This window comes from Pseudophryne corroboree, chromosome 7 (assembly GCF_028390025.1).
Source record: "Pseudophryne corroboree isolate aPseCor3 chromosome 7, aPseCor3.hap2, whole genome shotgun sequence".
NCBI lineage: Eukaryota > Metazoa > Chordata > Amphibia > Anura > Myobatrachidae > Pseudophryne > Pseudophryne corroboree.
In genome coordinates this window covers 108,118,454-108,134,544 of record NC_086450.1, presented here as the reverse complement: position 1 = coordinate 108,134,544, position 16,091 = coordinate 108,118,454, and the positions used below count along the sequence as shown (strand labels likewise).

Genomic DNA, 16,091 nt, shown 5'->3' with positions numbered 1-16,091 from the left:
TACTCTGATAGATGGTTAGCAAACTTGCAGTACATTTGGAGTAAAGCAAGGCTGAAAAGCTTTTATCAAACAGTCTGTATTAGAATATCTGGCTGAAAATTTTCAGCAAGGATGGGGAAAGCAGATTATCAATTTCCAGTGGTTTTGTGCCCTCATTTGCTTGCTATAGCCTGAAGTACTGTACTCTGGAAACTGATCTAATGCATAGTCTACTCAGTGAAAAAGCAATTGAGTTTCCATCTAATTTTGCTTTATTTGCACTGTGTAATTATTTTCCTGTAATTTAGGGCACCTCAGATCCCAACATTCCAAAGGGAATATAATGATAAATCACTCGCCCAGTGTTCTTCCAAATCCCCAGTACAGTAGAATACCTTCCCCCATCCTGCCCACTATAGTGATGTAAGAGGAAGTTGTGAATCATGTCTCCCATGCAGTGGCGTAACTAGAAATTTTTCTCCCCCAAGCCAAAAAATTATCTGGCGCCCCCCCACCCCCTCATAATTGGCACTAGCAAAGTGAAGAAATTGCGCATGCCGGAGGTGCGCTTGCCAAAAAGGGGTGTGGCTTCATTAAAATGGGTGTGGCTTCGCTGAAAGTGGCGTGGCGTTGCAGAAAAAGACTACCTTATACCCCTGTTTTGCAACCTGCACGCCGGGACAATGGCAACCTCCCTATAGTAATGCCCCTTACACATTAGGCCACACACTGCAATGGCCCTTAGACATTATGTCACACACCATAATGCCTGTGACACATTATGACACACACTGTAATGCCTGTGAAACATTACGCCACGCATCACAATGCCCGTTATACCTTATGCTACACACTACAATGTCCCTGATACATTACAGCACATACAATGCTTGTGATACAGTACACCACACACCGTCATGCCTGTGACACATTAAGAGACACACCGCAATACTCGTTATACATTATAACACACACCGCAATGCCCCTAAGACCTTATGCCACATACAATGCCTGTGATACAGTATACCACACACCGTCATGTCTGTGACACATTATGAGACATACCACAATACCCGGTATACATTATACCACACACCGCAATGCCCAGTATACATTATACCACATACCACAATGTCCGTGATACATTATGCCACACACCGCAATGCCCGTTATATATTATGCCACACACAACAATGCCCATTACACATTAATCCCTACAGTAAGGCTTCTAATTACTTTTAAATTACCTGATCATTGCCGTGGGTTTCATAATCTTGGTTCCATGCACGGTGCCAGGGGTTTTCATGCTCAGGGTGTCATGCTCGTTGCCAGGGGTTTCATGGGCTGGGTGTTATGCTTGTTGCCAGAGGTTTCATGCGCAGGGTGTCAAGCTCGTTGCCAGGGGGTAATGCTTGTTGCCAGGGGGTAATGCTTGTTGTCAGGGATTTCATGCACTGGGTGTCATGGGGAGTAATATAGCCCAAACCGCTCCCCTCTATTCAGGGGCAGAACTGCCGGAGACAACGGAGTTGGTTGCCGCCGGGCTCCTGGCCCTGAAGGGGTCACGGCACCTGCTCCATTGTCGCCTGTTTTGTCTGCAGTACACATTCTGCAGTGCAGCAGGAGCAGCTAGATGAGCCGGCAAGCGAGCGCAGTGCCTACCAGCATCAGCGGTGCTCGCTCCTCCTCTCTGTGCTCCCTGCTGCTTTGCTCTGGTCGCGGATGTCACATGACATCCCAGCGCGACCAAGAGTCGCTGCCCAGGACACATAGCAGCTGTCAGAGCACAGTCACAGTGCGGGGAAGTGGGGCTGTCACTGTCAAAAAGACTGTGTATGGCCGGACAGACTCCTGGAAATGCTATGCAGTACTACACTAAACTGTAAGTGCAAGTCCTATTGGGAGAGGGGACATGTGAGGGATAAGCCACCAAAACACTTTTTTTTTTTTTTTTTTTTAAATCTTTATAGTATACTGTATATATCAGTGGTTCCCAAACTGTGTGCCGTGGCACCCTGGGGTGCCTCAGGATACTTGCAAGGGTGCCTTGGATTGGTGTCAAGAACCAATTCAAATATTTATGGTCAATGTAATAGGCAAAACCAGTGCTGATGTCTTCCAATCATAAATGATGTGGACAACCAGAAGTGAATGCTGTCCCTCACCACATAACTGAACCTAAGGCTGACATATAAGCACATTTTACTTAATTTAATTTTTTTTTCTAAATTTCTCAATAAGAAACTTTTGGCCTAGGGGTGCCGTAAAAAAAAATTCTGATACTCTAGGGCGCCGTGATTCAAAAAAGTTTGGGAACCACTGGTATATATGCAATCATCCAAGAATGCAGCACACCAAATAAGACCCAGTCACAGTGCCATAATTAGCGGCACAGTGACAGTGTCTTATTTGGAGTGCTGCATTCTTGGATGATTGGTAACTATTTTGCTATATACGGGTGCCCAATTTCCTTACAGGGAGAGCCGGGCATCAGTGTTTTTGGGGGGGACTGTGTGAGGAAGGGACAGCTATGTGGGGGGGCTCTGCATTAGTGTAGTGTGCCTTGCATATTGGAGAGAAGCTGAACAAGATGGGTGCTGTGTGAGGAAGTGCAAACCCTGGGTGCTATAAAGGTAAGGGGTTTTCTTTCTTAACACTGTTCACGCCTTGACAAAGGGATCTTAGGACCCCGAAACGTTGGTTGTTATGTAACCATTGTTATTTTTTATTTAATACACGTTTGACCTTTTATTCTGACGGAGTGCCGCTGCCTTTTTTCTACCATTTACTGCATCATTTGTTGCGGAGGGCACCCGGATTTACAACGCTTTAGTGGGAGTGCCGGGCATTTCTGCATTATATATATATATATATATGTATACACACACGGTTGAGTCATATTATTATGACCAACTCATACATTTGGTGCTGCCACACACCCTCCAGCAGCTGTGAGATGCTCTGCAGTCAGCATGGCTCCAGATACCTGTGCCAACCTACCTGCACCTTATTGAGTCACTCCCAGCCCATCTAGCTGAAGTTTCTTCACTCCCCCCATCACCCGGCCCCACAGCCCTGCATGCTAATATGGACGAGATTGTCCATATCTGCATGCATGTATAAACGACCCGGCACCAATAATGAACGAGCGCGGGGCCACGCATCGTTCATCGTTGGTGCATACACACTGAAAGATATGAACGATATCTCGTTCATTAATGAAAAAGATCGTTCATATCTTTCAGTGTAATCACTTAGTGTGTAGGGCCCATAAGACCTTCTTCTGATCTACAGATACTGGTTTTACAACATTGCTTATTAATTGTTATTTTTGAAAATTAATTTATCACATTGGAAAATACAAAGCTTGTCACATATAACGTGCAAAACTGGTTCAAGTCATCTTTCAAGGATAGGAGCAAATACTGTAGATACATTTAAATCATGGTAAAAGGTACAGATGTGTCCTCATACATTGTTGCTGCAGTCGCGTCATTTTGCATCTTTTTTGCTTAAGAATGCATCGCAACGTGATGCCACTAGGATGCACGAGGAGACTGTGCTAGTTCATTTTATATGCAACACTTGTTTATCTGTGTGCGACTGAGTCTCTGAATCTGTATACAAAGTGCTACAATGCAGCAGCAGTGGCTTTTTGCCACGCTGAGTTCCAGTGTGCTACATATGCAGACTCAGTCACACACAGATATCCAAGTGTCACATATCAAATGAATCAGCACAGTCGTCTCCTGGTGTGTCCTAGCTGCATACTAAGACATATTTCCGGATGAAAAAGATGATTGCGTTGTATGGCATACTGAAGCCACATGTATGAGGACTTATCTGTATATGTTCCAGGTGTGGCATTCAGAATGATAACATGGACAGAATGTTGACATTCAGTATGTGGAATGTCACAATGTTTTTAACATAGTCACAATATTGACATTTTGAATGTCGACAGCCGATTGTAAGGTTAGTGTTAGTCTGCAGATAGGGGGCCTGATTGTGATTTGCACAGTATTGCACGGCCACAGGAAGAGGCTTCGCCAAACTGTACAACTGCCAGCTTCTGCGATCCGAGTTCCACATCCACAGATGAAGCATCTGATCACCATCACGACCAATGTGATCATCGGCTGCGATGGTTGCAGCCCTTGGCCATGCTGAGTAAGCTCTTGACCAGTCTGAGTAAACCAAAGCTTAATCAGACTAGCCCTCGAAACAGACGACGCAGACACTGGGCTCGGCATGCCTACAAAACAGGGACAACACACCTACACTTTGTAGAATGCCCTGTGTCGCCACCAAATGCGCAGCATGCCGCAGCTAAAGGGGCACTGCAAGCGATCACGCAGGACCTGTACTGCAAATGCGCAGTTCCCTCACCATTGGATTTGTACGAAACCATCGTGTTTGCATGCAAATGAAGCATGCCCAGGGTTAAGTTTAGGGTTTGTTGATAAGTGCACAGAAAACTGCATTGACGACTTGCCGACTGTTAACATTTACAATGTTGACATTTTTTCGCAATGCCGACATCCTCTCCATGGGGACTTTCAGACCATGTTGACATCATAGTTGCTGACTATCTGGCTGCTCTCTTCAGGAGAGAGCAGCCAGGTCGGTTCAGTTGGGGGGCGGAGCAAAGTTATGATTCATTGAAGGGGGCAGGATGAGGGCGGACCTATGTATATAGGGCTGCTTCGGGGCATGGAAGTCACCATGACGTTATCGTAGCCATGCAGCCTGTCCCACAATGCCGAGATTACAGGCATTACACGGAAGGGGGAATGGCTACAATAATGCGATTCAGTGAGAATGGCGCTAAATGTAGTAGTCCCTTAAGGACCCTACACACTGGGGGATTTCAATGGTGAACGATATGAACAATGAGTAATTTTTCTGTAACGATTTTTTGCATACACACTGAACAATTTGTATGATCGATTTAAACGATTTGACATTGCAAACATCTATATCGTCCAAATTGTCTTGCAATGATAAACGATGATAGACCAACGATGAACGACTGCAGAAACGCACATTGTTCATTGTCGGTGACACCACACTGAACGATATGAACAATATATTGTTCATGTTTTAACGATAGCTCTCTAAAATGTCGTCCAGTGTGTAGGGCCCTTTACATGGTACTCTAACTAAATGTGTGGTAGCAATAGGTGAGAGCACAGTAGTCCTAGTGGTGTGTAGGGTAACACAGGGTAGTGTCATTACCAAATAGCTTTGAGTGTGATCCAGGTCAGAGTAAGGGAGGTTACTCACAGATGAATGGTAACTATGGAAAGCTGTAGGATTCTGCATTCTCATTACAGAACAGTCCTTTCAAATCCAGAACTGTTTTTCTGATATCAGGACAAAACTGAAGGTCTGGTCTTCAGCAGAAACACTTGGGTGAGCATCTCTATCAGTGGCGGATCTTGCCACGGGCAAGCAGTACTTTTGCCCGGGGCACCGGCACCATCCAGAGGGCGCCGCACCATGGCAAGATCCGCCACTGTGCCCCCCGCTGTGCCCGCCGCTGGTCCCCCGCTTTGAAGGGAACCAGATGCTACGCGTCTAGTTTCCCTTCATGGAGAGGACCTGTGCTGTGCGGTGCGCGATGACGTCATCGCGCACCGCACAGCAAAGGTCCTCTCCATGAAGGGAAACTAGACGCTAAGCGTCTAGTTTCTCTTCATGGAGAGGACCTTTGCTGTGCGGTGCGCGATGACGTCATCGCGCACCGCACAGCATAGTGGCACAGACACTAGGGGTCATAATTGACCTCTAGTGTCTATGCTGTGCTATGGGAGAGACGTAATGACGTCTCTCCCATAGATCCGAGGACTGGAGAAGAGCGGCGCCGGCGGAGGAGGAGGTCTGGAATCAGGAGCGGGGATTGTTAGTATACTTTTATTTTTATTTTTCTTCCAGCTGCGCTACAGTGGCACAAATGGGGGCGTAACTGACCACGCCCCCATATGAAGCCACGCCCTATTTCTGCCCGGGGCGCCACAAGGGCAAGAACCGGCCCTGATCTCTATATACCAGTGTTTCCCAACCTCGGTCCTCAAGGCACACTAACCGTCCTGGTTTTAGTGATATCCAGGTGACTTAATTAGTACCTCAGTTATTTTGATTTAACCATCTGTGCTGAAACCTGGATATCACTAGAACCTGCACTGTTGGTGTGCCTTGAGGACCGCGGTTGGTAATGCCTGCTATATACAGTACATATCCCCCTGATTAAAAGAGAACCCATGGCCCAATGTTGTGAAGCTGCATACCCTCCAACTGTACCTTTTTGCCAGGTACAGTATCTTTTTTTTATAGTCTGTACCGATTTTTGACTCTCCAAACTTCCATTGAAAGTATGGGAAAGTCCCCTTTTACCCATGGCCACACCCCCTTTCCTAATTTGTACCAATTTTTATGTGTAAAATGTTGGAGGGTATGAAGCTGTAATGCTAAATAATAGGCTTATGCCATAGGAATATGGGCACAGTTATTTTCTACCTTTTAACAAAGCTAAATATTTATCTTATTAAAAACACGTTAAAGGTTAAAGAACACAGTACGCAATTGGCGCAAAAAGTACCGCAAGGGTACTCCCTTAACTATACCTTAAGGAATGTACTTATACTGTAAACCTCTGTGTAGTGGTAGAGTGTAAATGCAACACAGAATAACCTTATTACCTTTAAAGCTGTTCGAGCGTCACCGACGCTCTGAGAATACTTAACACTATAAGAAATACACAGATACCGTGCTCAGGGTCCAACGCCTAATATATATATATTATGAATGATATACTTGCAAAAGAATTAATACAAATACAAATCATACACTACAATATAACATAGACTACCTAACCAGATAACTACACAGGAAATACAATACAATACAATACTATTTAAGGGAAGATAAGAGAGAAAGAGGGGAAGAGAGAGAGAGAGAGAAATGGCTCACAATAACAAGAAGATCAATATGATTGCAGAGAAGCTTACACGTGTGAGGAACAATCGCTGCGCAGTTAGTCAATGCTGATGAAATACTTGAGCTTACTCATACTGGCAGTCCCTATATACACAACCCTATAATACCGCATGGGACAGAAGCTAGACTCCATTTTATTAAAGCTCCCATGATTCCAAAGACTGCACCACATGGTTGAAAGGGGGAGGGGAAAATACCCGGCAGCAGCCATTTTAGATTTGCAGGTCCAAACACATGGCACTCTCTACTACACCACAATCACATAGCAGAAGACACAAGACTCCATTTTATTCCAAAATGTCCAAGCCTCAGAACAATGCATATGTTCTGATTTTACAATTCCAAACCATCTAAATCACCTTTCACAATTTCAATCCAACTTCCTAGAACCATCTTATTCACTTTCACATTCCAAACAACTTCAGTATCTCAATAACCAGAGCATATTCATCACAAGACCAGATCACAATGTAACCACACATCTCAGCCCGCCACTGCCACAAGCACATGCCCAAACGCAACTGCATGGTGGTATTTATGATTAACAAGATATATATTATAACTAACCAGTACAATCTATTTTAAATCACCATAGGCAAACAAATACCACAAATGCTATGCTACAGGTTGTCTAATGTCCCAGCTACCATCACAGATTCCCAGATCTATCACACAAACACCCAACAATCACACAACCAAGTTACAATATCCTATTTAAACCAGAAAGCAATCTGTCTATATTTCCTTATCTAGCCATGTGAATTCAATACTTAGCCTTTGGTGCCTGGTGATGATCCAGCCATGCTTCTGGGAGCTATGTTCTGAGTGTAGCTTCATTACATCTGTTCTCTGAGGCCACCAGCAAAAACTGACCCCCAACCCCCCCAGACAGGAACTATCCTCCTGTGTGTCTGTTCCTAGGGGAGGGGTCTCTCTCTCTCCTTTGTATATGTTAATCAGGTTCAGCCCTGAAAATCTTAGTAAAAGGTTGGCTTGATCATCCATTGTTCATCTAACAAAGTGATCTTAGCTTTTATACATATAATCATATCTATCCGCTGCAATGTCCCACAACTTCACAACCAGCATCAAACTAACCCACACATCATTCTGCTTGCTTCAATACCAAACATGATGGGCGCATCTGGTTCTGTTCAGATAATACATATTCATGACATCAATTCATCAGCCAATTCTAAATCTCCATGATGTCTGGTGCTTGACATTATTATAACCATGTACTGTATGAAACAAGCGCCGAATCCATCTCCGTGCCATGTCCGAGCAAATGCGTGTGTTTCCATATATTGCTGTGCTCGCTGCGCATATTTGCAAGTATAGCGACTTAAATGTGGGTGTGGTTTGTATGTTCTCTCTATGTAATATTTTTGACTTTGACAGTCCACCCTTTGGCAGACACCAATAACTGCCACTTCCTAAAACATTTCAAAAAGAGAAAAATATATGTCATATGTAAATACATTTCTATGATTGGGTAAGGGAGGAGAGAAGAAGGTGGGAAAAAGGTATGACCTAGTGAGATAGCAGAAGTATGTATGTATGAATCCATGTTTGGGGGGTCATGTATCATCGTGCCGTACGTGTTTTAAATCAAGCTTCGAGGTATTGCGAAGTATACACTTGAATTCCTTCTTATCCCGTACTAAGGGTCTGTGGATGGGCTGTCAAACTTTACCGAGCTCGTTTCGGCTTTTGGTTGCAACAAAATGGGGGAGCACATTTTAGTTGATGATACATGAATGGGGGAGATATGTGATTGCTGATATCTGTGCCTGGATTCCCTATCGACTATGTGTGTCATTACCTGAGGGTTGTAGAAATGAAGATAAAGAACACTTATGGTAAATGCAGTGGTATTCTATGTCAGGTTAATGTACATTTGTCGGTTGAAGTCTTGTTCGGTGTCTGTTGGTTGCAGTCTTCTTTGTGCTTTTGCCCATAAGGTGCGGGCAAAAGCTGTCAATGTCCATAGATTTACAAAAGTGTTGGGCTAGCGTAATTTTAAAATTTCTAGGGAAACTGGGGATCCATGGCATAGTTCATCAAAAATCTGTGTATAAGGTTGTCAAAACTTCTTCTTTAATCCATCTGTTGTCTGTATATCGGCTCATCAAATTCCTCGTCCAAGTGAGTCTTTTTACCTTGGAGGAAAACGGAAAAACAGGTGAAAGAAACGGACCGTATAATCGCATTTTCATCACATCATTGTTTCTACAGTTGGGTCATAAATCAAATCCATTGAAATTACAGTTTCCTCACTCCTTAGACTCATTACCTCAGGTAGTACTTTTCCAATATAACACAATCCTTCAGAGTTTGGGGCAAGCCGCTCATACGCCTTTCTCCCGCATATGAAATATGCATCATCGGGGAGAACATATGGGACGGAGTAGGACATAACCATATTACACACCTTCCATGTGAAATCTCCTAACCCTAATTCTTCCATCTGCTTAGTACACATATCAGGTTGTACGATATGTGCACAGTATCCTGGTGATACCTCTCCAACTCTCGTAATCCTATTTCCTAAGGTATACCTTTACCGGAAAGATTTTCCTCTACTGGCTATGTGGCGTATAAGCTCTGTATCTGTAGGCATTCTATCTGCTCTATGCGAAAAGGTCATGGTTTGGTTACTCCATGACACTTCCCAACTTCCTGGCTTTCGGGGATTGGAGATGTTAAAACATAATAGGGACCTATCCACATGATATTGGTGGAGCTTCAAACTAGGAGGGCTGGAGATATTAAACCTCCTGTCCACCGGTCTCCCACCCTTTAGCTCAAGTACCTCCCCTACCGTTAAAGGAAATGGTACTAGCCCTGATTTGCTATGACCTTGAGGCACTTGAGAGCATACCCAACAATCTGTTTTATTCAACACACTACCCACTAAAGAGTGATAGTCACTCAAGGGATGCCGGTCCATATGGATATTAAAACTGGATTGGCATTTCTTAATGCACCCATCCTCAATGACATTGTTACAGAGCCTACAGATACAGTTTTCTTCAGCTAACAATCCTTAAAAGAAAATGTTTACAGATAACATGGCTGCTGGATCGTTTCCGGTACTCGCCTTTGCTTGGTGATTGGGTTGTTATTGGAAATTTACACCTCCATCTTTATCATCAGGACCTTTCTGGATCCTTTCTCGACCTCACTGATACTCTCACCGAAACAGACTGCTCTGGTCAACATCATGGTCAACAGGAAAATCCATATCACAGTCTCTTGGGGCAAGTCCATCCTACAGGAGGAGAAAAGAAGAAATTTGTAATGGGGTACAGAAAATCAGTTTGAGGGGGAAGAGAGACTTGTTACGATAATAAGTTCTCTAGTCTTTGTTGTTCTTCTTGTTCTGCTGTCTTCTCAAAGGTGCTGTCTCTCAGTCTTCCAAACGAACATTCTGGTGATGCAATATTCCCTCCAAACCAGCGATCTTTCTGTAAGGAGCAAAAATCTTGCATTACCATTTGTCTAACTGATGGGTGACATACCATCTTTAAAACATGAAAGCATGAGTGAGAAGAGAGAGAAAACAACAACAGCAAAAAAAACAAAAGAGAGAGAACAATTTATATGCATGTGTATATTACTTAAATCAACAATAGCCATCAATAGGAAAAGAGAAAAAAACATTTTTCAAACATTTTAAAACATTGTCAGATCGTCAGGCTGTCATATCTACATGTCCAATGGTTTCTTTGCGCCGTCCCTCCCCCCAGCACCATACTCCACTTTCTGTATCTGGCCAGGATACATTGATGCGGATAGGTCATGCTGGGGTTTGGTAGACTTCTGCAAAGACCAAGCGGATATGCAATGTTTGAGTCCTTACTAATAATCGTCAGAGATGGGGAGATAGAGAGAGAGAGAAAAAAACATTTCACAGATACATTTACAATGTTTCACCTGGTCATTCCTGTGTCTTCAGGGAATGACCTCCCAATTTATTAACCGTTACCTCAGGCTTACCATCAGTTCTAATGATCACCTTTCCTGACCACATATCATGGGTGTGGCCCAAAATTCTTCCTATATGATCCCTGATTATAATTTGGTGTGTCCTAACTTTTCTCATTTCTTGGTCTAGGGGGTCTGACTTTATGTGGGCTATTACAGTTGCTGGCATAATGCCCTTCTCTTTTGCAAAGATCACAAATCCTTGAGTTCCTCCATGTGCCAATGGCCTGGGGTTTTGGTTGATTTGATGCCTCCTCAAACGCTTGGATGCTCATCACCATCAACCGCTTTCCCTGTACCTACCTGATTCCTTGGATACCATGATTATGTCGTTGTCTAGGGAGTTGATATACCTTCTGTGAATCTTTGATCATACAGTTAGATCTTTCCTAGGATCTGGGTAATCAGACATGATTGATCTCAATTCTGTCCGGGACCAGGGATGGCGCATTGCACTGTCCTTGACGGGAATGGTTCCCTGATCGTCAGTCTTCCCATTGGGGACTGTGATCACCCTGACAGGACTAAACTCAATTACATCACCTTGTTTTGGTCTTACAATATGGGGTACATTTGTTTGTGCGTGATATAAAACATTGTACGTACCTGTGGACACGACCTCACCTGACCCTCCGTTAGGGGGTTTGATTATTGCCTTTACCAATTTGGTCGCGTCCACCTGGATGTCTTGTAGGATGGCTTCTGGAAGAGGTGCCGACATCGTTCTGGGCTCACTTTCTTGTTGGTAATCCTGAGGGAAGTTTAACATGGGGTGCGACTTGCACAGGTTAACATTTGTAATTTTTACACTTTCATTTTCATAAACATTATTACATTTAACACTTTCATTCTTAATACAGTTACTAAGTGCATTTTTATCATACAACATTGTGCCATTTCTCTGCAACCATAATCCTCTTCATTGCCATGTCTCTCCTCTCAAGATGAAAGTTAGATATGTAAGTTACATTTCTTTGCATTTCACTTTCCTGTTGCCATAACTGCAAACAATCATCATGTTTAACTCGTTTCCAGGATTTTATGAGACAGATCCTCCGCCTTAAATTATGCAACACCTCTGAGTCAAAACTACCTATCCCAGGAAATGGTGCTTTATCCCCCGCAGTCATTCGTGTCCATTCATCACAAAAGGTCTCAGTGTGGGGACCATACTTCCCCCACATTACTAACCGAGCAGACCCTCGGGGTCTGCAAGCCTCTGCAGTCTGAACCCTGACTGCTGAACGTCCCTGTGTTGTGCACTTGGCTTCCATTGTGGACCTCTTTTAACACAGAAAAACTTCCTAAAATGCACCAAACACAGAAGTCTACGGTGGGAGTTTTCCAAGCTCTTCCACCAGCTTCTTCTGCTCCGGGTATCTCCGGTCCGCCTTCTAGCAGACACGTGTAGCCGTTGCAGGCCCTATCTCTAGAGATTTTACCAGTGAAAATTCTCTTCCTTTTTTTTTTTCTTTACACAAATCACGCTTGCATGTGCTTCCCACAACACGTATGAGGGCAATTTACCTCGTATCACGTTGCGTTATTGGTCACACCTACAACCGTGCGGTCCAATCGTACCCCTTATAGACACTTGTTGCCCATAAATGGTAGGATCATTGGAGTCTCCCTACTGTGCTCCAAAACAGCCAGAGCGTAATACAACGAAAACTTTATCACACTCTGTTGCACGTTTTCACTCAGACCGTGCTCATCACGTTCCACTAAAGATCACACAGATCACAAAGTCCACAAAGCGGAATTCAATACCGTTTTATCACATAGATCACAAAGTCCACAAAGCGGGATTCAATACACTCATACCGTTTTCAACCCACTATCATTCTTATAGTTTTCTGATCAGAAAAATCATTTCCCGTAGTCTGATAGCTCTCCCCAGAGGCGTTACAGTAAAGTAAGGTATTTAAACTAAGTTTTGGAAACTGAAATCAATTTGTGCTATGATCACGTGGCTATACTATACCGCCCCCACTAGAACAATGCTATTGTGCGATTTGAGTTTTGGTGGGCGTACCCAGACGCTCCGTTGCGTAATATACGCTGCGTGCGTCGGCCTTTGTGTTGCGTTCGCGAGTCTCAGTCTTTTGTTAGAGACACGTGTACGCTGGCCACAAAAATACAATTAGCACGTTTATCAATGTAGATGATCTTTAACTGTAATCATCTACCAAGCACCACACAGGTCTTTCCGTGTATCTCAGGTAAAGCTGTGCGTGTGTCTTACAATTTACCCCTTAATGTATTACTTTTACACTTTAACTATTTAAATAGCGACAAATCTCTCTTAGCACGTTTATCAATTCAAATGGCAAACAGGAAGGTGAGATATGTGAAAGTACACAGATGAAAATGCAATTCTAAATTTAATCTAATAACATACATTGATGTAAGCACACGCATATAGATTTTACATATAAGTACCAATCACTATTACTTATGATTGACTATGATATAGATTAAATAAATGCATTAAAAAACTCATTAAATGATGATTTCTTTTTGACAATGGATGGCTGATTATTTCCTGAGTCAACTGAAAATCAGCCGTTCAAAAAAAAATATTGACCTTCCCAAAATGGCAGCTCCTCCCCCTTCCACCTCCATGAGGGTCACACAAAATGGTGGACAGACCATGCGGCCTCTCCTGCCATAAAGAAAATCACCATGCTAGCTCCCAAAGTAACTTTTAAATGTACTTTTAAACCTACTTAAACAGATAAACAATCTAATCTTAATCAAACACGATATGATCCATTTGAACCTGGTTTTGCGACAATAAAAATACATTTTAGCATCTTAAATATTATGAGAAACGTCTTGTCCCTTAAAATTTCCTATCAGCGTCTTACTGATACCACAATACATTAACGTGGATGTTTTTTTTTTTTTTTTTTTTTTTTTTCAGCATTTTGCGAGATGTCCATCATTAGCCGGTCAATTACAGCCGCGTTTGTAATGTACAGTGCATCATTAAGATCGTGATATCGCGGACCAGAGCCCCCATCTAACAAAGCTAAATATTTATCTTATTAAAAACACGTTAAAGGTTAAAGAACACAGTACGCAATTGGCGCAAAAAGTACCGCAAGGGTACTCCCTTAACTATACCTTAAGGAATGTACTTATACTGTAAACCTCTGTGTAGTGGTAGAGTGTAAATGCAACACAGAATAACCTTATTACCTTTAAAGCTGTTCGAGCGTCACCGACGCTCTGAGAATACTTAACACTATAAGAAATACACAGATACCGTGCTCAGGGTCCAACGCCTAATATATATATATTATGAATGATATACTTGCAAAAGAATTAATACAAATACAAATCATACACTACAATATAACATAGACTACCTAACCAGATAACTACACAGGAAATACAATACAATACAATACTATTTAAGGGAAGATAAGAGAGAAAGAGGGGAAGAGAGAGAGAGAGAAATGGCTCACAATAACAAGAAGATCAATATGATTGCAGAGAAGCTTACACGTGTGAGGAACAATCGCTGCGCAGTTAGTCAATGCTGATGAAATACTTGAGCTTACTCATACTGGCAGTCCCTATATACACAACCCTACAATACCGCATGGGACAGAAGCTAGACTCCATTTTATTAAAGCTCCCATGATTCCAAAGACTGCACCACATGGCTGAAAGGGGGAGGGGAAAATACCCGGCAGCAGCCATTTTAGATTTGCAGGTCCAAACACATGGCACTCTCTACTACACCACAATCACATAGCAGAAGACACAAGACTCCATTTTATTCCAAAATGTCCAAGCCTCAGAACAATGCATATGTTCTGATTTTACAATTCCAAACCATCTAAATCACCTTTCACAATTTCAATCCAACTTCCTAGAACCATCTTATTCACTTTCACATTCCAAACAACTTCAGTATCTCAATAACCAGAGCATATTCATCACAAGACCAGATCACAATGTAACCACACATCTCAGCCCGCCACTGCCACAAGCACATGCCCAAACGCAACTGCATGGTGGTATTTATGATTAACAAGATATATATTATAACTAACCAGTACAATCTATTTTAAATCACCATAGGCAAACAAATACCACAAATGCTATGCTACAGGTTGTCTAATGTCCCAGCTACCATCACAGATTCCCAGATCTATCACACAAACACCCAACAATCACACAACCAAGTTACAATATTCTATTTAAACCAGAAAGCAATCTGTCTATATTTCCTTATCTAGCCATGTGAATTCAATACTTAGCCTTTGGTGCCTGGTGATGATCCAGCCATGCTTCTGGGAGCTTTGTTCTGAGTGTAGCTTCATTACATCTGTTCTCTGAGGCCACCAGCAAAAACTGACCCCCAACCCCCCCAGACAGGAACTATCCTCCTGTGTGTCTGTTCCTAGGGGAGGGGTCTCTCTCTCTCTCCTTTGTATATGTTAATCAGGTTCAGCCCTGAAAATCTTAGTAAAAGGTTGGCTTGATCATCCATTGTTCATCTAACAAAGTGATCTTAGCTTTTATACATATAATCATATCTATCCGCTGCAATGTCCCACAACTTCACAACCAGCATCAAACTAACCCACACATCATTCTGCTTGCTTCAATACCAAACATGATGGGCGCATCTGGTTCTGTTCAGATAATACATATTCATGACATCAATTCATCAGCCAATTCTAAATCTCCATGATGTCTGGTGCTTGACATTATTATAACCATGTACTGTATGAAACAAGCGCCGAATCCATCTCCGTGCCATGTCCGAGCAAATGCGTGTGTTTCCATATATTGCTGTGCTCGCTGCGCATATTTGCAAGTATAGCGACTTAAATGTGGGTGTGGTTTGTATGTTCTCTCTATGTAATATTTTTGACTTTGACACTTTATATACAGAATATCAAGAAAAATATATTTCTTTAGCAATTATCTCATTATACAATGTAAAATTAAACTAATTTGCAGTGAAATAAATGGTACAGTCAGTGACTTGTACTGTGTGCAGTTTGCAAATGTAATAAGTGCATTAATGAGATCATTTTTAATATCTCAGTATTCACATAATACAGTACGATTGTGTGTGCTGTTCATTTCTATTATTTTCA

At 42.6% G+C, this 16,091-nt stretch overlaps 1 protein-coding gene across 7 annotated transcripts in view; it reads left to right on the top strand.

The window, feature by feature from the left end:
* GALNT13 (polypeptide N-acetylgalactosaminyltransferase 13) overlaps nucleotides 1-16,091 on the top strand; it is a 770,323-nt gene that overhangs the window by 155,400 nt on the left and 598,832 nt on the right. The window lies entirely within an intron of this gene.